Source organism: Cherax quadricarinatus, chromosome 5, assembly GCF_038502225.1.
Source record: "Cherax quadricarinatus isolate ZL_2023a chromosome 5, ASM3850222v1, whole genome shotgun sequence".
NCBI classification, from domain to species: domain Eukaryota; kingdom Metazoa; phylum Arthropoda; class Malacostraca; order Decapoda; family Parastacidae; genus Cherax; species Cherax quadricarinatus.
Genome location: NC_091296.1, coordinates 14,278,758 through 14,303,121, shown reverse-complemented (window position 1 = coordinate 14,303,121; position 24,364 = coordinate 14,278,758). Strand labels below are relative to the sequence as shown.

Here is a 24,364-nt window from a genome sequence, read left to right as displayed (position 1 = left end):
GCATAGTGTACAAAGACTTGCGTCCTGGACTCCACCAGCATGACATAGGACGGTATAGGCCTAGCCAACGTCATTTTTAGGGTATAAGAGCCCTCAGGTCTTCCCTTATATGGCCCCTCTGTCCATACTCCCATCGTTGCCGAATGGACTTTTCCGTAGTTATGGAATACCTCCTGTATACTATACGCCGTCGCCTCGAAAGGGACATTTCTCACCTTCACCCACGTATAGTACCTGGATACGTCATGCAGAACAACCTCCACTGCCGAGTTCACTGTCACCTTCCTCTCCTGATACTCTTCAACAAGTCTGTCGTAGACGCCGGTATGATTCAGTTTCAGGAATACTCTGGTCATCCCATTTAAGGCAACACCATAAACTTCCTCGTTGGGGACACCATAGGCGTCCCTGATGATAGCAGGCAGCAATGTATGCATCGTTGTTCCAGTAAGTGTGCCTCGTATCAGCTGTATACAAACAGTGTTAATTCGCTGTCCCACTCGGTACGCCATTTTGTCTTCTAGTTGCTAAAGGTCACCACCAGAGGGCAGGTGTAGCTACTAGGCGTGCGTCCTCTCTCCCCGGAGGTCGAGAGACGAATGTTGATCAGTTCCATAGTCAGGAACTATCTGAAGATCAAGCGACAGTGCGGAGACTTAAATACTGTCGGAAGGAGAGGTGCAGAGTAGTAGTAGTAGTAGTAGTAGTAGTAGTAGTAGTAGTAGTAGTAGTAGTAGTGAGAATGTAACCACTGAGAGGTCATGTCCCTCTCAGATCCAACACTTCTCACATGAAAAGCTTGTCCAAGGTGTTTTCTGTACCAAGATGCCATGTGTTGCAGTGTCTGACAAGATGAACATCAAAATGGTATACAATACCGACAGGTTGTTAGGTAAGACACATATGTATACCATTTTGATGTTCATCTTGTCAGACACTGCAACACATGGCATCTTGGTACAGAAAACACCTTGGACAAGCTTTTCATGTGAGAAGTGTTGGATCTGAGAGGGACATGACCTCTCAGTGGTTACATTCTCACTACTACTACTACTACTACTACTACTACTACTACTACTACTACTACTACTACTACTCTGCACCTCTCCTTCCGACAGTATTTAAGTCTCCGCACTGTCGCTTGATCTTCAGATAGTTCCTGACTATGGAACTGAACTTCTCCAGGCCGAGGGACTGACAACCTCAAATTCTACGACTACAAGGGTGATGGACTGATTACATCGTCTTCACATCTCTACTGTTCCTGCCTATTTTCTGTATTCGACTGAAGAAGCCTACTGTGTAGGCGAAACGTTTCGGAATAAAGTTGTCTAACTGTTGCATATGTGTCTTACCTAACAACCTGTCGGTATTGTATACCATTTTGATGTTCATCCTACCGGCTTAAGTCAACGCTCTAACCTAGTCAGATCAGGTCAGGTCACATTCACTTAATTAAGGAAGGAGCACGACATCTGACTTAGTAGCACAAGCTAGTCGGGTCCAACTCACACCCACTCATGTATTTATCTAACCTATTTTGAAAACTACACAACGTCTTAGCTTCTATGGCAGTACTCAGGAGTTTGTTCCACTCATCCACAACTCTATTACTAAACCAGTGCTTTCCTATATCCTTCCTCAATTTGAAATTCTCCAACTTAAAACCATTGCTGCGAGTCCTGTCTAGGTTAGATATTTTTAGCACGCTATTTACATCCCCTTTATTTATTCCTGTTTTCCATTTATACACCTCAATCATATCTTCCCTAATTCTACGCCTTTCGAGAGAGTGCAGATTCAGGGCCCTTAGTCTGTCCTCATAGGGAAGGTTTCTGATACATGGGATCAACTTTGTCATCCTCCTTTGTACATTTTCCAGAGAATTTATATCCATTCTGTAATACGGTGACCAGAACTGTGCAGCATAATCTAAATGAGGCCTAACCAAGGATATATAGACTGCACACAATGGACAATTAAAAATAAGGTATAATAGTTCTATACTAATAGAGGACGTTAAAAGATAGTTACAAATATAAACGAAAAAAAAGAGTATAATAAAAACAGTATAAACTGTATGGTAGTGTTTGAACAACTTTGACAATTAACTGCTGTCAGATTAACAAATTAGAATGAAAATTAGGTTTTACAGAGAATAATTTGATAAAAAATTGGGGTTTTAACATTACTTGTGGAAAGTGGGTACAAACTGCATTTTATTCTGACTCAGTGAAGTCACCATCACTGTTCAGTTCATGTTCAGTAGAAATAAAATATCTCATTCCTGTTGATTCCTTTTTAACAGCAATTTTCCCATCTCTTGCAAAGCACAGGTGGATTTTCATGTTATAACTTTCTTAGTCTATAGAGGAGATTTTGTCTTGTTTTGGTCAGGCACTCTTTATCATATCACTTTTCATAGTAATTGACGTTTCATTTCTTTGTGAGCTAGAGATTAACTTACTATCACTGATTTCTTCCGAGTATGATAGCATATCACTTTACATTCCTTTATATCACCACTTGGTATGTTGAAACGAAAATGGTCATGGATAAGTTGTAAGATGTTTTGTTTACATGTTTCCTGGGGTATAGTTGCTGGGAGAAGTTTGCTGTTTACTACACCTGCATCAGATAGTTGTTGTTGATCGAAGTGATCTTGGAAATTGTTCGTAACAACGGTAAGTTGTAAATCCACTCTTGCTCTTTCATTCTTGATATTGGTGTTTAGTTGGGTAACTTCATCTTTTAGGCGGTTGATGGATTCCTCAGACTGGGTGTGGGTGTTGCTTAGTTGTTCTAGTGCGTTTAGTTTATGTTCCAGAGTTGTGATCTTGTCCAGGTACTGTATGTTGGTGGTTTGTAGTTCCTTAACTTCCCGGGTTAACATGTCATTGGACGTTTTAAGCTCCTCCATTTCCTGAGTTTACATGTTCATTTTTTGACTCTGCATCTCGATGATTTTAGCTATTTCTGGGTTTTTAATGTTCGTATCCTCAAATCCAAGGAAGGAATATATATATATATATATATATATATATATATATATATATATATATATATATATATATATATATATATATATATATATATATATATATATATATATATATATATATATATATATATATATATATATATTATTTAAAACTCAGGTACAAAATAGATATGAGTGCATAAATTAATATGTCAACGAGATACCAGGCACTAACAAGATTATTATTATATAATAAATAATAAAATCAAAACACTGGAAAATATAAAGACTATACAAAAAACAATGTGACAAAAACGAGCACACAAAATTACACACATACACAAGCAATCACGTATTATACAACATAATACTGCATCTGGCATATAACTAAGCGTGGCTTCCGCCTGCCAACACACAACGTATCCAAGACTTAATCTAAGAACTCAGGTGCCTTAAAGACCACAACAATACGTTAATTTGGGCGACTACCACGGGGTCTTATCATTGACTAAGAATAGGCATTTACAGTTAAAAGGTGGAACAGGATGACGCTACAATTCACAAAAATGAAAATATCTAATATAACAAAACGAAACTACACTGTGATATTTGACATCTCAATAAACACAAAGAAAAAATGCAAGCAGCTACAAGTGAACTTATACACTGACGAGAGGCAAACATTGAAAAATACTGCTTCCACGTATAGTTCGAGCACCATCACAGCTTACAGAAAAACAAACACTTACATATATACATATACTATTGAAAAGCACACGAACACGGCATAAAGTATAAACAGAAATAAGAAAACGTTCAACTGTGCTAGGAAGCACACCATATACAAAATGTACACCAATGACTTTTATTGAGGCATAAATGACGAAAAACATTCCTAAAAGCTGTATATACAAAGCCTTAAGATACATCGTCGTCATCGTTACATAGGACACGCACATAAACACGAAGATCACAAAACATTCACGCACTTGACAAACACAATTAGACACAGCTGACCAGCCCGTTAGATTACCCACTGAACACTCACAACTATCTCAAATCTCGTAACTCCAAGGCTTTATATTCAGACGGGAAGTCTCTCTCCCATCTCCCCTCATATACACCTGGAGTTTACCTGGAGAGAGTTCCGGGGGTCAACGCCCCCGTGTCCCGGTCTGTGACCAGACCTCCTGGTGGATCAGAGCCTGATCAACCAGGCTGTTACTGCTGGCTGCACGCAAACCAACGTACGAGCCACAGCCCGGCTGGTCAGGAACCGACTTTAGGTGCTTGTCCAGTGCCAGCTTGAAGACTGCCAGGGGTCTGTTGGTAATCCCCCTTATGTATGCTGGGAGGCAGTTGAACAGTCTCGGGCCCCTAACACTTATTGTATGGTCTCTTAACGTGCTAGTGACACCCCTGCTTTTCATTGGGGGGATGTTGCATCGTCTGCCAAGTCTTTTGCTTTCGTAGTGAGTGATTTTCGTGTGCAAGTTCGGTACTAGTCCCTCTAGGATTTTCCAGGTGTACATAATCATGTATCTCTCCCGCCTGCGTTCCAGGGAATACAGGTTCAGGAACCTCAAGCGCTCCCAGTAATTGAGGTGTTATATCTCCGTTATGTGCGTCGTGAAGGTTCTCTGTACATTTTCTAGGTCAGCAATTTCACCTGCCTTGAAAGGTGCTGTTAGTGTGCAGCAATATTCCAGCCTAGATAGAACAAGTGACCTGAAGAGTGTCATCATGGGCTTGGCCTCCCTAGTTTTGAAGGTTCTCATTATCCATCCTGTCATTTTTCTAGCAGATGCGATTGATACAATGTTATGGTCCTTGAAGGTGAGATCCTCCGACATGATCACTCCCAGGTCTTTGACGTTGGTGTTTCGCTCTATTTTGTGGCCAGAATTTGTTTTGTACTCTGATGAAGATTTAATTTCCTCGTGTTTACCATATCTGAGTAATTGAAATTTCTCATCGTTGAACTTCATATTGTTTTCTGCAGCCCACTGAAAGATTTGGTTGATGTCCGCCTGGAACCTTGCAGTGTCTGCAATGGAAGACACTGTCATGCAGATTCGGGTGTCATCTGCAAAGGAAGACACGGTGCTGTGGCTGACATCCTTGTCTATGTCAGATATGAGGATGAGGAACAAGATGGGAGCGAGTACTGTGCCTTGTGGAACAGATCTTTTCACCGTAGCTGCCTCGGACTTTACTCTGTTGACTACTACTCTCTGTGTTCTGTTAGTGAGGAAATTATAGATCCATTGACCGACTTTTCCTGTTATTCCTTTAGCACGCATTTTGTGGGCTATTACGCCATGGTCACACTTGTCGAAGGCTTTTGCGAAGTCTGTATATATTACATCTTCATTCTTTTTGTCTTCTAGTGCATCTAGGACCTTGTCGTAGTGATCCAATAGTTTAGACAGACAGGAGCGACCTGTTCTAAACCCATGTTGCCCTGGGTTGTGTAACTGATGGGTTTCTAGATGGGTGGTGATCTTGCTTCTTAGGACCCTTTCAAAGATTTTTATGATATGGGATGTTAGTGCTATCGGTCTGTAGTTATTTGCTGTTGCTTTACTGCCCCCTTTGTGGAGTGGGGCTGTCTGTTGTTTTTAGTAACTGTGGGACGACCCCCGTGTCCATGCTCCCTCTCCATAGGATGGTAAAGGCTCGTGATAGGGGCTTCTTGCAGTTCTTGATGAACACGGAGTTCCATGAGTCTGGCCCTGGGGCAGAGTGCATGGGCATGTCATTTATCGCATGTTCGAAGTCATTTGGCGTCAGGATAACATCGGATAGGCTTGTGTTAACCAAATTCTGTGGCTCTCCCATAAAAAATTCATTTTGATCTTCGACTCTCAGTCTGGTTAGCGGCTTGCTAAAAACTGAGTTATATTGGGACTTGAGTAGCTCATTCATTTCCTTGCTGTCATCTGTGTAGGACCCATCTTGTTTAAGTAGGGGCCCAATACTGGACGTTGTTCTCGACTTTGATTTGGCATAGGAGAAGAAATATTTTGGGTTTCTTTCGATTTCATTTATGGCTTTTAGTTCTTCCTGCGATTCCTGACTCCTATAAGATTCCTTTAGCTTAAGTTCGATACTTGCTATTTCTCTGACCAGTGTCTCCCTACGCATTTCAGATATATTGACCTCTTTTAGCCACTCTGTTATTCTTTTCCATCGCCTGTAAAGGGAGCGCCTGTCTCTTTCTATTTTACATCTACTCCTCCTTTTTCTTAGAGGAATAAGCCTTGTGCATACATCGAGTGCCACCAAGTTAATCTGTTCTAGGCATATGTTGGGGTCTGTGTTGCTTAGTATATCTTCCCAGCTTATATCGGTTAGGACTTGGTTTACTTGGTCCCACTTTATGTTTTTGTTATTGAAGTTGAATTTGGTGAATGCTCCCTCGTGACTAATCTCGACATTTTGTCCTATAAATCGTCCCCGCTAAAACCCTAATTCTACTGTAACCATCAACGTGCCTCATAGCCCATGATACGAAAATATAATCGGCCACAACGTACACACCGCACGTTGTACACGCAAGTCAACTCCACCTACATCAAAACTCAATGCCCGGAGCACCGACAAGCCTCCCCCCCCCCCACCAAACGCAAAACCTTACTGAACCACTCTCATACCATACCTAAAGTCTCACAGAAATACACAACGTAAAAAGCAGATTCCTCCATCCCGCACGCCGGACAACCCCAGTCTTGTGTACGAATGGTATATAATACCGACAAGATGAGATTAAGACACATGTGCAACATCTGGGTATCTTTATTGTAGACGTTTCGCCATCCAGTGGCTTTATCAATACAAATTCTAGGACATAACTTGAAGACAGTAGAACTATGTACAGAAGATGAGGTAATCAGTCCCTCAACCTAGGAGTAGGTGCGAAGAGCACCATAGTCGTGGAGATTCTGAAGCAGAAGAAAGGATCCTGGCGCCTATATAGTAACGTCAGGTGCAGCAGACGAGGGCATATTCACTGGTAGGCGGGATTCCCCAGTGGAAGTAGGTCCTTCCCAAAGAGATGGGTTAGTTGTAGTAGTAGTTGTCGTAGTCGTGAAGGTTATGTACATATCCTCAGAATTAAGATTCCATGATGTTGCAGTGTCTGACAAGTTGTGTACGAATGGTATATAATACCGACAAGATGAGATTAAGACACAGAATCTCCACGACTATGGTGCTCTTCGCACCTACTCCTAGGTTGAGGGACTGATTACCTCATCTTCTGTACATAGTTCTACTGTCTTCAAGTTATGTCCTAGAATTTGTATTGATAAAGCCACTGGATGGCGAAACGTCTACAATAAAGATACCCAGATGTTGCACATGTGTCTTAATCCCAACCCCAGTCTTCCCCCAAACGCCTATTATACAACACCACCCCAGACGGCTAGATTCTATGTAAAAATTTAAGAACCACTTCCCGTACTTGAGCAGGCAGATGCAACTGTTGAACTCGCCTCCATATATCACCCCACGCATACATGGGATACATTCCTTCAACTCGCACTACGACTACCTCCATACCCGCCCTTTCTAAGGTACATAATTTTACACAGCGCGCATCCCTCATGTGTAATAATACGCGGAGCATCGTGTCGCACCTAATTAAATTCCTCCCTCCCCACCACCTGCGCAGGTCGTGATACAATTCACTTAACCCACCATGCTTTCCGCCCAGTCGGAGAAAACGACGCTTCGCGTAACATGCCATGACACGAGCCTCTAAAGGAATGAGACCCAACCCTCCCTGATGCATTGGTGTCTCCACCACCGCTCTTGTGAGCCAATCGCAACCTGAACCCCACAAAAATCGATAACCTCTATGCAAAAGACGTTTGACGTCCCTCTGCAAACAGAGGATACAGTGCAGCAACATGCCATAGTTTGCTATAAAGCAGGACATTAATGACCACCGCCCTCTGATGAAGGGTTAAATGTTGCAGCCGTAGACTATTTAAGCGCCCCAAGACACTATGTACAACCCTCCCCGAATTACATGCCCTCATCTGATCGACCTCCCGCATATAATGAACACCACATATAGTGATATGATCAACCACAGTCCACCCCTCTGCATCCACCCCATCCCCCACCCACTCCCCTAACTCCATAATCTTCGATTTTTCTCTATTAACACACATCCCCGTAGCCTTGCCAAATATGTCAACAAGTCTCCCAACAAAACCCAATTGCTCCCGTGAACGTAATAACACAGTAGTATCATCTACATAACCCACAAGGGTCGGTCGACCACTACTCGGACCCCATGATGTCTCTACTCCCCGTCCACAAACAGCCTAGTAAAAAGGGCCCTGCATACATGCAAAAAGCATTTGAGACATGGGGCATCCCTGACGAATGCCCCTGCTCAAGTGTACAAAAACACCTAACTTGCCATTAACTTGTACTTTAAATCCTGCTCCATTGTACAACGAATGGACCCACATGATGACCTTATTTCCAAAACCCTGCCATCTCATAAATTTCCACAGAACCTCCCTTTCCACACTATCAAAAGCGGCTCGCCAGTCTAAAGCCAAAACACCACCCCTACCCCTCACCCTGCATTCCTCAACAAACTCCCTGATATTCCCATGACCATCATACATTGACCTACCTGGCACACCAAACTGACTCTTATGGATTACCTTATCAAACACTTTCTTAATTCTATTCATCAAAATTTTCGCATATAGTTTATAGTCGCTACACATCAATGATATGGGACGGTAGTCCTTAATCGCTAACGGCACATCACATTTCCTAACTAAGACCAACACTGCCGTACGCTGAGACAGACCTAACACCCCCCCCCCTCCTTCATCGCATTGAGTAAACGAACCATAAAAGTCCGTATTACCTCCCAATGTTTGATATAAAATTCACAAGGGATGCCATCAATGCCTGGTGCCTTCCCCTTACTCATTCCTTGTAGTGCCTCCCACACATCTGCCTCAGATATAGGCCCACCCATGAGAAGGCGATCATAATCATTTAACTCGCATTGTACTCCTCTCCCCAATTCGTGTATCGCATGCTCACTCACGTCTTTACTTTGCATCTGGAGCTTACTCCAAGTATTGACATAAAAACTTATCCCCTCAGTTGTTGTTAAGACCTGTCCCTCACTATACCCGTCAACTTCATCCTGCACCACTAAACTCACAATTTCAGTCGTTTTTCGCCTTTGTGTCTGACTTCGTAAGACACAAGCAGACGGCTTGTCACCCCACAAAGCCTCCTCCACCCCACTCGAAATGCACGCCCCATCGAAAACCTTATTTTTCAGTACCTGGATTTGTTCTTTAAGAGCGTCAATCTCATCCACTGGGTAAACCCCAGATGCCTCTCCCTGCGCATAACATTGTCGTAGATTACCCTCCAGGTACCTCAGAAAACCATACTCCAAGTGAGTGGCCTCCTTACCCCGATGCACATGAAAATCCTTAATTCGAGGCTTCACAACCTCATCCCACTGTCGTACTAAATCCCACCCTTCCCAGGAGTCTACTCCCATAGACGCCCATAAGTCCACGAATAGTTTCCTATCATCTGCACTTTGTAGCATCCGCGTATTCAATTTCCAGTATCCCTTAAAACGATTCCGGAGACCCCCCCAGTCAAGCTCTACAAAAACTCCTCAGTGGTCAGAGAAAAAGACATTCAACACACGCACATTCATTACGGCCACCCGCCGAGACGCATACACCCTATCTAAACATGCCGCATAGCCCCTACGCACAAAAGTATGCTCAATCCCCAAGTCACGTCCTCTGTGTACATCTACCAACCCCAGCCCAGACAACAAGTCACCCAAAATAAGTGAACAGAAACCCGCCCCCTCAGTTCAACATCTTTACGGCGCACCACACAGTTCCAATCACCACCAACCACTGTAATTTCCAGCAGGGGCCTCAAATAATATACTAAGACATCTCTAACAAAAGTATTTTTAATATTAATGTCATGTTCAGCCGGCCCATATACCCCTATGAAACCAACCCTTCTACTACCCCAATCCCCCACGACTCGCACCACGCGACCCTCCCCCCCCTTCCTCCCAATGTCTCATCACAAATGGGCTGGTCGCTTTTATCAACACAGCCACTCCACCTTTCAGACGTCTGGAGTGAGTCACATAAATGTCATAACCATCCATCTCAAACAAACTTCCTACCTTATGGTTATGTTCTTGCAAAAAACACACATCCACTGCAAATCGATTCAACCACTCATGCACCTGCACACACTTTCTGACAGATTTCAAACCATTAACATTAATAGTTACACACCTAACTGTGTTAAAGGTGGCTTTCCTCTAGGGGCCACCACTCCCTTTTTCTCTTTGCGTTGGCAAGCACCCAAGGCACTCCCCGCACCTTTGGCAATCCCAGTGATATTACCTGCTGTCCTGGACTCGTGCGACCTCCCCCCACCGGTGATTTCCGACCACGTCTTCTTCCCTGAACGTTGTCCAGGGGTCAAGACATCATCGGAGTCGGACAGGGTAGCCGCACGCTTCCTAGAAACAGCATCTTCAGACATATCAGTACTTGGAGTGTTTCCTTGTGAATTTCTGCCTCAACAGTTTGAACTCTCGAACTCTCCAAATCTCGCACTTTAGCTATCTGATCAGCATCATCTACACGCAATCTCACCTCATCAGAACACGTCAACAAAGGCACACATGGCACAGAATCAGACTCATGCGATGCTAAAAGGTCACTCAACGCAGATACAATATCGGTCTCCATATCACCTGCCTCTCTTGCTAGAGGGATCTCACTGCTCACATGTTCCACCTCGTCAAGGGAGGCAGTCCCAGGTAGAGTCACACAAGATGACTCTAGTAGCATGGCCCGATCAACCTCAGCACTCCATGATGTCAGACGCGGCGAGTCCTCGGCAACCTCTTCTTCCGGAGCCTGACGGGGTACCTCGCCGTCAGGACGACGACCACGCCCCTAGGGCGGCTGGCGCTGAACACATTGAGCCACCATGTGATCCAAAGCGCCGCAGAGGCGGCAAGTTCTTCTCTGTCCAGGATACGTAACGTACACCTGGGAACGAAAATCCTCCAGGTGTACATACGAAGGAATCAATCGGCTGACGCAGGGACATTTTCAACGTAAATGACCCCTCCTGAAGACCAGCATAGTGGCCGTCAGACCACCTACCCATGGTGACCAGGTGGATCTTCCCATAACGTTCAAAAAAGTCACGTATATCAACTTCATTGGCCTCAAAAGGCACGTTTCACACATGTACCCACGTATAGTACCGTGAAACGTCATGCAACTGGACAGAAACTGCTGGGGTGACTTGCTTACTTATATCCTGATACTGGGTCACAATCTTCTCGTAAATCTGAGTATCACAAAACTTGACGAAGATCCGTGAAGTTCCATTCAAGGCGACGCCACACAAGGATTCACGCTGAGTGCCATATGTATCACGAATGATTGCTGGCATTAACACATTTATTGATTCGCTGGTGATAGAGCCCTGTGTTAGTTGAATACAAACAGTATTAACACGCCGGCGAAACGCAGTCCCCATTGTTGTTGATGTAAAAACTCCTCCACCAGGTGTCGGGACTGAGGAGAAGCAGCTGACAACCACTCAGCACAACGTCTGAGCAGAGAATGACCAAGGAAGGAATTACCTAGATGTTTGTAACGGTGGCCATGTTTCTTGTAGTTTGGTGAGTGTTGCGGCAGTGGATCCTCTCAAGGGAGGTTCCTTGATGCTTCTGAGGGGCTCTTGATGTAGGGAATCGGATCTGTGCTCTAGTTTCCTGAAATGAGCCTGGATACCTTCCATCCCCAGCCCCAACAGGCGCTGTATAATCCCTACGGGTTTAGCGCTCCCCCATGATAATAATAATAATAATAATAATGTGACGATGGGTGGTGAGGTTCGCGTCCTTCTGGCTGGCAGTAGACATTTTACTTGTAGTAAGTTTACCCAGGTATACACAAATACAGTTACATAGACTATCATACATAGCAACATATGTGTAGAGATTAGATTTTGCCACCGAAGTGGCTAGTTTATTGTGCACCCCATATCCACCCTGTGGACGGTAGCGCGAGAGCATATGGATACACAAGAGGCCTAGGAACTAGGCCCCAAAGGGTTAACAGGAATACATATGGATTTATATCTACATATCTATAGTTCACTTATCTGTTACAAGCAAATTTAGGAAATTTGCTTAGTATATCTGGTATCTTATTTTCATTAATAAGATATCTTGACATGTCACATAGGTTATTATACTGTCTGTCTCTGTATTCCTCAATGAGTGGACAATTAAGCACATAGTGTTCAAGAGAGTGACCATATGCCTGATCACATAATTTCCATTTAGTTTGATCATCATCTGTGTGTCTCCCAAACTGCCAGAAGTACTTGTAACCAAGCCTAAGCCTGGCCACTACAACATCAGTCAGTCTGTTCACATTGCAAGTTGCTCCATAAATATACTTATCTACGTTCATGTTATCATAGTGGGTTATAGATCTACTCAGGCTTCTAACTGCATTCCTATAACAATCATTTTCATTATTTACTTCTCTCCTAATATTATTCCTAATGCTAGACACAGTTATACCAAAGTTATATTCTACATTCTCCTTCTGGGTACTCTTCTTGGCTAACATATCAACTTTATCATGAAGGAGTAATCCAATGTGTGATGGGATCCATAGCAATTGTACATTAATTCCTTTGTCCCTAATTTTTGAGTATCTATACCTGGCTTCCCCAATGAGCATGTTGTTGGAGTCATTATATGAGTCAAGAGCCTTCACTGATGACATAGAATCAGTAATGATGACAGAGTCAAGCTCAGTGTCATAGGTTAGCTTTAGAGCCATTAGGATTGCAAACAATTCAGTTTGCAGTGTAGACGCCCAGTTGTTAATTCTTATGCCTAACTCAACAAATTTATTATCGTTCTTAACTAGGGAGGTGGCAACAAGAGCAGATGCAGCCCTGCCAGGAGACTCCTGTTTAGATCCATCAGTGTATATAACTTGTGATAACTTATTACTACCAGCTAGGTGAGAAATTTCTTCTTGAGCAGTTGCTCTAACAAGAGATTTAAGGAAGGGATTACTAGCAATGAGCTTCTTGGGAGGGACTTGTAGGTATGTGATATTAAATGAACACATCTTCCATGGAGGGGTGAAATGCTCTTGTTGCCTACAGTGATACAGTTCATGCAGGTTATAAAACTTAATGCAATTGCACGTTTTCACAATCCATTTAGATCTGTGTGTATTTACCTCTAGACACTTGGTAAGATTCACTGTGACAGTGTCTGGTTCGTTTCTCAACATTCTAATACCGAGTACAGTGTTAATTTCAACAATCCTATCACTGATACTAGAAATACCAAGCTCCTTCCTCATGTTAAGAACTTTTGTAGATCTGGGACAGCCAAGAATAATCCTGAGAGCTTCATTTTGCATTAACTCCAAGGGTCGGAGAGAACTTTCTCTAGCTAATATCAACATAGGAGCAGCATAATCAATTAAGGACCTAACATAGGCTATGTACATCATTCTCACGATTCTCACATTAGCACCATAGTTGGGATTGTAGCCAGCAACAGCTTTGAGAGCATTTAGCCTAGCTTTACATTTCTTGTTTAGTTGTGGTATAGTGGATTTGTTAAAGGGTACATCTACACCAAGATATCTGTAAGTTTTAACGTAGCTAATGATTTCACCCTGCAAATAGATGGGTGGGGGATGTCGTTTGCTTGTTAATATCTTTGTTTTAGAGGAAGATATTATGAGGCCTAGTCGATTACAAATTGCTTGAACTTCATTAAGAATGGTATTCATCTTCTTATGCCCTGTTGTATGGATCATGATATCATCAGCATAGCTTATAGCTATATGTTTAGGTGAGGCAGGTAGAGCATTTAAGAAGAACATAAGAACATAAGAACGAAGGAACACTGCAGAAGGCCTACTGGCCCATGCGAGGCAGGTCCAAGTCTCCTACCGGCTTAAGCCAATGCACCCAACCTAGTCAGGTCAGGTCACATTGACTTAAGGGAGGAACACGGCAACCGACCTGGTAGCACAAGCTATCAGGTCCAACTCACACCCACCCACATCCACTCATGTATTTATCCAACCTATTTTTAAAGCTACACAACGTTCTGGCCTCTATAACTGTACTCGGGAGTTTGTTCCACTCATCCACAACTCTATTACCAAACCAGTACTTTCCTATATCCTTCCTGAATCTGAATTTTTCCAACTTAAAACCATTGCTGCGAGTCCTGTCTAGGCTAGATATTTTCAGCACACTATTTACATCCCCTTTATTTATTCCTGTCTTCCATTTATACACCTCAATCATATCCCCCCTAATTCTACGTCTTTCTTGAGAGTGCAGATTCAGGGCCCTTAGTCTGTCCTCATAGGGAAGGTTTCTGATACATGGGATCAACTTTGTCATCCTCCTTTGTACATTTTCCAGAGAATTTATATCCATTCTGTAATACGGTGACGAAAACTGTGCAGCATAATCTAAATGAGGCCTAACCAAGGATATATAGAGTTGAAGAACAACCTGAGGACTCCTATTATTTATGCTTCTTGATATGAAGCCAAGGATTCTATTAGCTTTATTGCGAACACTTATGCACTGTTGTCTTGGTTTCAGATTACTGCTAACCAGAACTCCTAAATCTTTTTCGCAATCCGTAATATTAAGATCTACATTATTTAGTTTATATGTGGCATGGTTATTGTCCTGTGCAACATTTAGAACTTTGCATTTGTCTATATTAAACTGCATCTGCCACTTCTCCGACCACTGCTTCAGTCTATTCAAATCTTCCTGGAGTGCTCGAATGTCCTCGTCAGAATGAATTCGACGGCCTATTTTGGTGTCATCGGCAAACTTGCCGATGTCGCTTTTTATGCCCTCATCTATGTCGTTTATGTAGACTGTGAACAGCAGGGGGCCCAACACTGACCCCTGTGGAACACCGCTCGTGACGCTTCCCCACTCTGATTTCTCCCCATTTATGCAAACTCTCTGCTGCCTATTTGTCAACCATGCCTCTATCCAGGAAAAAATTTCTCCTCCTATTCCATGTGCTTTAATTTTCCTCAATAGTCTCTGATGTGGGACCCTATCAAAAGCTTTACTGAAGTCCATATACACAATATCATATTCATTACCATGATCTACCTCAAATACCTTAGTGAAAAAAGTTAATAAATTCGTAAGGCATGAACGCCCCTTTGTAAAACCATGCTGAGATTCGTTGATTAATTTATGCTTTTCAAGGTGGCTACGAACTGCCTCGGCAATTATTGATTCCATAAATTTTCCCACTATGGAGGTTAGGCTTATTGGTCTATAGTTCGAAGCTAAGGACCTGTCACCTGTTTTGAAAATAGGTATCACATTTGCCATTTTCCACTTATCTGGCACCATGCCAGTTTGTAGTGATATGTTGAAAAGATTAGCCAAAGGTGTGCTAAGCTCCTCTTTACATTCCTTTAGAACCCTTGCATACAGTTCATCAGGGCCTGGGGATTTGTTAGGTTTTAATTTATCTATTTGCCTAAGGACCATGTCACTTGTGACCCTAATCGTGCACAGTTTATTATCGTCCTGTTCTACATAATTTATCATTACTGGAATCCTCCTGTGTAAAAACTGAGAGGAAGTATGTGTTGAAAATTCTACACATTTCCTTATCACTGTCAGTGAGCTGACCCGAGGAACTTTTGAGTGGGCCTATCTTGTCCCTGATCTTACTTCTGTATACCTGAAAGAATCCTTTTGGGTTAGTCTTCGATTCTCTTGCAACTTTAACCTCATAATCTCTTTTTGCTTTTCTAATTCCCTTTTTTATTTCTCTCTTTAACTGAATATATCGATTTCTTAATTGCCCCTCTCCTCTTTTGATTTGCCTATATATGCCTCTCTTTTGACCAGTCAGATATTTTAATCTATTGTTCATCCATTTAGGATCATTTTTGTTTGATCTGATTTCCCTATTTGGAACATAATTTGATTGAGCAGCTAGAACTATGCCCTGGAAAGCATCATATCGGCAACCATCACCACCTACCTGACCCTTAGTCAGGTCATTCCAGTTCAGCCCACCTAAGTAATTTTTCAGTCCTATGAAATCAGCCAAGCGAAAGTCAGGGACGGAGACTTGATTGCCGTTATTAAGGGAATTCCATGATATATTAAAACTGAGGGATTTGTAATCACTTTCCCCAAGCTCATCATTAACCTCAAGATTATTAATTAGTGTTTCCCTACTGGCAAGAACCAAGTCAAGGAGGTTATTTCCCCTAGTTGGCTCTGTCACAAACTGTTTTAAAAAACAATCCTGGATCGTATCAAGAAAGTCACCTGATTCTAAATTTCCTGTCAAATTGCTCCAGTCAATCTGTCTATAGTTGAAATCTCCCATTAGCACAACATTTTCGTATGTAGATGCCTTATTAATTTCGTCCCATAGAAGTTTACTGCACTCCCTATCAAGATTTGGGGCCCTGTAAATCACACCCAAAATTAGTTTTTCTCGGCCCTCGAGAAGCTGTAACCAAACAGATTCAGTGGCTGACGCTTCTAATTTAATATCTTGTCTAACACAACAATTTAAATTGTCTCTGACATACATCGCTACTCCACCACCTTTCCTGTTGGCCCTGTCAGTGTGGAATAATTTATAGCCTTGTATGTGACATTCAGAGGGCATCTCTCTATCTTTCAGATTGAGCCAGGTCTCTGTTATAGCAATAATATATATGTTTCCTGCACTTGCAATTAATCTTAGCTCATCTATCTTATTTCTTACACTCCTGCTATTAGTATAGTAAACCTTAAGGGAGCTAGTCCCTTGCTGCCCTCTGCTGTCCCCCTTTGTTTGCTGACCTGATCTATTGTCTTTATTTATAACTTCAGTTATACCTCTATCTTCCATCAGTTTAAAATCATAGGCATTTCACCAATGGCCTTCTCAATCGAGTCTGCAAGTGCTACCACCCCTGCCCCAGAGAGATGTACCCCATCCCTTGCATACATATCATGTTTGCCATAAAAGTTGTTCCAGTTGTCAATGAATGGGATTGCAAGTTCCTTGCAGTATCTGTCTAGCCAGCAATTTACACCAATTGCCCTAGACACCCATTCATTTCCTACTCCCCTTCTAGGCAAGATGCTACATATGATTGGGATCCCTCCCTTAGACTTAATGAAATCTATAGCTGACCTGTACTTATCTAGCAGCTCTTCTCTCCTACCCTTCCCAATATCATTTCCACCAGCACTGAGACAGATAATGGGCTTGTTCCCATTACCTGACATGATATTATCCAGCCTGTTGACAATGTCCCCAACACCAGCTCCAGGGAAGCACACTCTATCTCTCATCTTCTTATTCCTATTACAAAAAGCACGGTCAATATATCTTACCTGAGAGTCACCAACCACAAGAATGCGCTTACCTCCATTAGCAGGGGCAGTAGTACCATTACCTTCACTGGCCGCTGAAGTACATTCATCCTGAAGAACAGAGAAGCGATTTCCTACCTTCAGATCTTCACTCTTAACTTTCCTTACTCTGATGCGCCTCCCATTACTGTGAACCACTCGCCACTTGTAGCAGGTGCTGGGCTGCACCTCACTGCTGATAGCCGTTGCTACCTCCCCACCTACAGCCTCCTCACAGCGAGAGACAGACTGCACCTCACTGCTAGAAGCCTCATTCCCCACAACTCCAGCCATCTCACACTCTCTCCCAGACCCATTGAGGTGGACCTTCAGCCTCCTAATCTCCTCCTGGAGAAGCAAGACCTCTTCCTTCAACTCTCCAACCTCAATTTTTAAAACACTGCAGAAGCAAGCCATGCTTTGTAACCGTCCACTCTAATCCCCAAAGCAGCTCAGGGTGTACCTAAAGACATTTCTTTAGAATCACTTCTGAAGCCTTGGTAAAGGACAGAGGATGCTCTATTTGACAGGTATCCTATTATCCAGCAGAGTAAGCTACCACCAATATTCATTTTGGCTAGTTCATGTAGTATAACGGTTCTGTTCGCAATATCAAATGCAGATTTTAGATCAAGAAAAGTGGTAAAACTAGTAGAGGTGTGTGCAGTGAGAAAGGTGGAAATACAGTTCTGCACACTTTTACCTTTCATGAACCCATAGAGGTAGGGGGAAAGTTGATGTCTGATTCTGTAGTACAGTCTGTTAAGCATCATTCTTTCAAAAGTTTTACAAAGACAACTAGTTAATAATAATAATGTGACGATGGGTGGTGAGGTTCGCGTCCTTCTGGCTGGCAGTAGACGTTTTACTTGTAGTAAGTTTACCCAGGTATACACAAATACAGTTACATAGACTATCATACATAGCAACATATGTGTAGAGAACCTGGGATAACCCAAAAAAGTCAAAGTGATTTATTTCCGTTGGGGTCCTTTTAATACCTTATTATTATACAATGTAGGAGATATTATTATACTATAAAGGATATGTACTAGGAATAAGGTAAATAGAGTTATTTACTTTTACATGAGTGTTAGCTAAAAAAATAAAAAATCATTCTCCTTCCTTTCTGTCGCTACATTCATTAGGTAACTTTTGGCTCTCTTCTCGAACTGGTTCATGCTATGACTGGCTTTGACATGTGCAGGCAATCTGTTCCATTTCTTTATTGCTGTACAATAAAAGGTTATTTCACCTGTGGTGTTATGAGTCCTGGGTTGATTACTGGGTCTTCTTCCGTTGCCCTGACCCCTGACCGTTGACTAATGGTTTCAGATGAACTAGAGGCGATGGGTTATGTGCAGTTGTTGAAAAGTTCACTTCGCCTGGCAGCCGGGTCGCCATATGGAAAAGACCCGGGCCGGAAGTACCGGCGAATCTCAAGTGAATGAATGAAATGAACTTCGCCTGGCAGTGGGGTAGGTGGTGGTAACACAAGTCTTCTTAATTGGTTATATAGCGTATTTCGGGTGATTTCTGCAGCTGATTTATATCATTCTGGGTCTCCACATATCTTAGTGTTAGGTGGGTCGTTACTAGGCCATCACAGTGTTGTTAAGAACCTCTGGAGGAATTAAAATAGAGGAACAAGGAACTAGACCGTTATATTACACACATTTATTTGCCACAATTTCCTTATCACGCTATAAAAAAAATTGCGGCACAATTTTATACACTTCGTAAAATTAACTTGGTTCCGTTTGCTGGCGGGGAAAAAAAATATCCCCAGATGAAGGTGTTGTTATGTTGTGGGTCAGACCATTGTGTCAGCGGGGGAAGACCTTCCACCATCCACTGGTACCACCGACACTTCCATCCCAGACATCCTGTGAATACGTGTCCAGATTTTCTACTAGAAGCTAGCTGTGTTTGTGAACTGTGTTTTGATCGTTTAATTACCATATTTTGTATCTGTTATGCAATCATGGCACCCAGTAGGTATATCAGTGTTGCTGAAAGTGGCAAGACATGGTTAAGCGTTTAAATCTTTAGTTATGAGGAAGGAAAAATAGATATTAAATGAGAGAGGACCTACGGACTTTTTTATTTATTTATTAATTTGAACTTAATGAAGAATCAGTTTTGTACAGTTAAGAAGAATGATGTAAATATACGTGTTTGTGTGATGAATAACTGACTGACTTATTTGACTGATAGACTTACTGACAAATTTACTTGACTGACTTATTTGACTTGACTGACTTATTCACAGACTTGACTGATTTACTGGCTGACTTTACTGACTTATTTGACTGACTCATTTGATTTGACTGACTTACTGACATATTTGGTTGACTGACTTACTAACAGATTTACTTGTCTGACTGACTAACTTATTGACACTTGGCTGACTTATATGACTGACAGACAGACTTATTTGACTTGACTGAGCTATTGATAGACTTATTTGACTTGACTGAGCTATTGATAGACTTGTTTGACTTGACTGAGTTATTGATAGACTTATTTGACTGACCTACTGACTTTACTGACTGACTTAATTGACTCGCATACTGACTGGCTTTACTGATTTACTGACTTAAAGTTAGACTTTTTTACTGAAGAGGACCCTGACAAATCTAGCAGCATTGCTCTGAAAGGATGTCTAGAGCAGCTGATACCTTACCCTCAGCTGTATAATGTACTGCAGGGTAAAATACCCCCGAAATACATTACAGAATTTATGCACACTCCAGTACAACCATCGACTTCAGTACCAGAACCTCTACCATCCACCTTCCTTGTGGTTTAGCGTTTCTTTTTGATTATAATAATAATCTACCATCCACCTCAGCCCAGTAGGGCCACAGCATAACTCCATAGCTCCATGTCTTTCTTTGCGTATGGCACCCGGACTGCCATGACAATGACCTCCATCGAAGACACAGGAAAAACTCCAAGTGGACATCAACCAAATCTTCAAATGGTCCACTCAAAACAATATGAAGAGAAATTTCAACTACTCAGATATGGACAACTTTAGGAAATTAAAACTATCAAGGTATACCTGGAGTTTACCTGGAGAGAGTTTCGGGGGTCAACGCCCCCGCGGCCCGGTCTGTGACCAGGCCTCCTGGTGGATCAGCGCCTGATCAACCAGGCTGTTGCTGCTGGCTGCACGCAAACCAACGTACGAGCCACAGCCCGGCTGATCAGGAACTGCCTTTAGGTGCTTGTCCAGTGCCAGCTTGAAGACTGCCAGGGGTCTGTTGGTAATCCCCCTTATGTGTGCTGGGAGGCAGTTGAACAGTCTCGGTCCCCTGACACTTATTGTATGGTCTCTTAACGTGCTAGTGACACCCCTGCTTTTCATTGGGGGGATGGTGCATCGTCTGCCAAGTCTTTTGCTTTCGTAGTGAGTGATTTTCGTGTGCAAGTTCGGTACTAGTCCCTCTAGGATTTTCCAGGTGTATATAATCATGTATCTCTCCCTCCTGCGTTCCAGGGAATACAGGTTTAGAAACCTCAAGCGCTCCCAGTAATTGAGGTGTTTTATCTCCGTTATGCGCGCCGTGAAAGTTCTCTGTACATTTTCTAGGTCGGCAATTTCACCTGCCTTGAAAGGTGCTGTTAGAGTGCAGCAATATTCCAGCCTAGATAGAACAAGTGACCTGAAGAGTGTCATCATGGGCTTGGCCTCCCTAGTTTTGAAGGTTCTCATTATCCATCCTGTCATTTTTCTAGCAGATGCGATTGATACAATGTTATGGTCCTTGAAGGTGAGATCCTCCGACATAATCACTCCCAGGTCTTTGACGTTGGTGTTTCGCTCTATTTTGTGGCCAGAATTTGTTTTGTACTCTGATGAAGATTTAATTTCCTCATGTTTACCATATCTGAGTAATTGAAATTTCTCATCGTTGAACTTCATATTGTTTTCTGCAGCCCACTGAAAGATTTGGTTGATGTCCGCCTGGAGCCTTGCAGTGTCTGCAATGGAAGACACTGTCATGCAGATTCGGGTGTCATCTGCAAAGGAAGACACGGTGCTGTGGCTGACATCCTTGTCTATGTCGGATATGAGGATGAGGAACAAGATGGGAGCTAGTACTGTGCCTTGTGGAACAGAGCTTTTCACCGTAGCTGCCTCGGACTTTACTCTGTTGACGACTACTCTCTGTGTTCTGTTAGTGAGGAAATTATAGATCCATCGACCAACTTTTCCTGTTATTCCTTTAGCGCGCATTTTGTGCGCTATTACGCCATGGTCACACTTGTCGAAGGCTTTTGCAAAGTCTGTATATATTACAACAAATTCTAACCATACAATAAAGCGAGAAAGTAATATGAAGGACCTGGGAGTGAAAATGTCAGATGATCGCTCCTTCAAAAACCACAACAATGTACCTACCGCATCTGCTAGGAAAATGATAGGATGGATAATGAGAACCTTCAAAACTAGGGATGCCAAGCCCATGATGATTCTCTTGAAATCACTTGTTCTCTCTAGATTGGAATACTACTGTACACTAACTGCCCCTTTCAAGGCAGGCGAAATCGCTGACCTGGAGAGTGTACAAAGAACTTTCACGGCACACGTAAGTACAATAAGGCGCCTAAATTACTGGGAAATGTTGAAGGCCCTTGGTTTGTATTCCCTGGAATGCAGGCGAGAGAGATACATTATAATATACACTTGGAAAATCCTAGAAGGATTAGTACGAAACTTGCACACGAAAATCACTCCCTATGAAAGCAAAAGACTCGACAGGAGATGCAACATTTCCCCAGTGAAAAGCAGGGGCGCCGCGAGTACGCTGAGAGACAACACAGTAAGTGTCTGGAGCCCAAGACTATTCAACTGCCTCCCAGCATACATAAGGGGGACTACCAATTGACCCCTGGTTGTCTTCAAGAAGGCACTGGACAGGCACCTTAAGTCAATACCTGACCAACTAGGCTGTGGTTCGTACGTCAGTTTGCGTGTGGCCAGCGGTAACAGCCTGGTAGATCAGACCCTGATCCACCACGAGGCCTGGTCTCAGACCGAGCCGCGGGGGCGTTAACCCCCGAAACCCTCTCCAGGTAAACTCCACTCTCTTCACAGTCATCCACAAACACCAGCACCCACAATTAAGGGTAAGAAATGCTATTATTTTTGTTACATTTGTAGTCTTAAGCAGTAAAAACAACATAATACATCATGACAAGGAACATTATTATTATAAAAACAGAAGCACTGAACCTACAAGGGTCATACAGTGCAGCGGGGTAGAGGAGAGTGCTGGGGTAGAGGAGAGTGCTGGGGTAGAGGAGAGTGCTGGGGTAGAGGAGAGTGCTGGGGTAGAGGAGAGTGCTGGGGTAGAGGAGAGTGCTGGGGTAGAGGAGAGTGCTGGGGTAGAGGAGAGTGCTGGGGTAGAGGAGAGTGCTGGGGTATAGGGTAGCAGGAGGGAGAGGTAGAAAGGGCTGTGAGAAGTGCTAAATGCATCATCATCAAAGTTTGTGCAGTAAATCAGTTGCTGTCACAAAATTAACGAGAAAGTCTAAGCTTGGTCCGTCATCAAGGAAGGAAGATACAGTAAGGAAGGGCATTAGAACGGTGATGACGTCAGAGGTAAATTTTGCGTGCTCGATAGACTGGACAGTCCAACAGAATATGGTTAACAGAAACTGGAGCCTGACAATTCTCACAGAGTGGAACAGGGTACCTCTCCATGAGATACCCGTGAGTAAGACAACTGTGTTTGATGTGAAGACGGAGAGTGTAGTCTCCCAACCATGGCCAGAAACCTATACTTGGTTTAATAGAATGTTATTTGTTATCTAGCAGATCAGACTAACGGTTGTGAAGGTGGTTAGAAATTACAGCAAAATAGTCTGTGTATGGAACACCTCTATATGAAACTGGGAGGTCACGTACTGCTGACCGCGCAGCGTCCGCTTGTTCATTGCCCTGTACGTCAACATGACCAGTGACCCAATAAAAACAATATCTTTGTGCTTGAACATTAAAATGGTATAAAATACCGACAGGTTGTTAGGTAAGACACATATGCAACAGTTAGGTATCTTTATTATGAAACGTTTCACCTACACAGTAGGCTTCTTCAGTCAAGTACAGAAAAGTTGATAGAAGCAGAAGATACTTGAAGACGATGTAATCAGTCCATCACCCTTAAAGTTTTGAGGTGGTCAGTCCCTCAGTCTGGAGAAGAGCATTGTTCCATAGTATGAAACAATATGGAGATGAAGTGACAGAATGGAGCTTTTTATAGCGCCAAGAGGTGAGACGTAGGCCACTAGGAGAGGTAAGAACTCAGATGTTGAAAGGACAGGTCCCTCTCAAATCCAGCCGCTCTCACTAGTGGAAGTTGTCGAAGTTGATTGCAATAAGTTCTTGGGGAAAAAAATGGCAGATTGCCTCGGAGCTTGGGCCAAGATGTTATATCTCCAAGTTGTGTCGTATGCCTTCTCAAGATAAAAAAAATGGCGATAACTGAGTGGTTATTGGTAAAGGCATTACATACATATGTATCTAAGCGAGCTACATTGCCGGGGTAGCGTCTTCGCCTGCGGGCAGGCAGTACATAAATATTTAAGAATTGGGAGGTCTTGAAGCTCAAGCTATTCCAGAATGTCATCACCACATGTCTGGAAATTATGTTGGATAACAGTATGAGGTAGAATGACAATACCACTACAAGAATTGAGAGAATGTTTTTCAATTATTACATGAACAGCATCTATAGTTGTAAGGAGAGAAAGATCCCGAGCTTCGCTAGCATTTTGTACCATGATGCGTGTACCGCTCTTGAGAGCATGAAATGAAATATCTCGACCAACATGGCATAGGAG

At 42.8% G+C, this 24,364-nt stretch overlaps 2 protein-coding genes across 5 annotated transcripts in view; both read left to right on the top strand.

Annotated features, from left to right (window-relative positions):
• mbt (serine/threonine-protein kinase PAK mbt) overlaps nucleotides 1–24,364 on the top strand; it is a 558,896-nt gene that overhangs the window by 316,600 nt on the left and 217,932 nt on the right. The gene's annotated exons all lie outside the window — the stretch shown is intronic.
• The window catches only part of LOC128684685 (uncharacterized), a 32,017-nt gene continuing 26,974 nt past the window's right edge, over nucleotides 19,322–24,364 (top strand). The window contains exon 1 of one of the 4 annotated variants that reach the window (XM_070100450.1): nucleotides 19,322–19,366. The gene's annotated coding sequence lies outside the window, so the exon portion shown is untranslated. Of the gene's footprint in view, nucleotides 19,504–24,364 lie in introns of all 4 variants that reach the window. The other 3 variants (XM_070100447.1, XM_070100442.1, XM_070100436.1) reach the window with 3 other exon arrangements.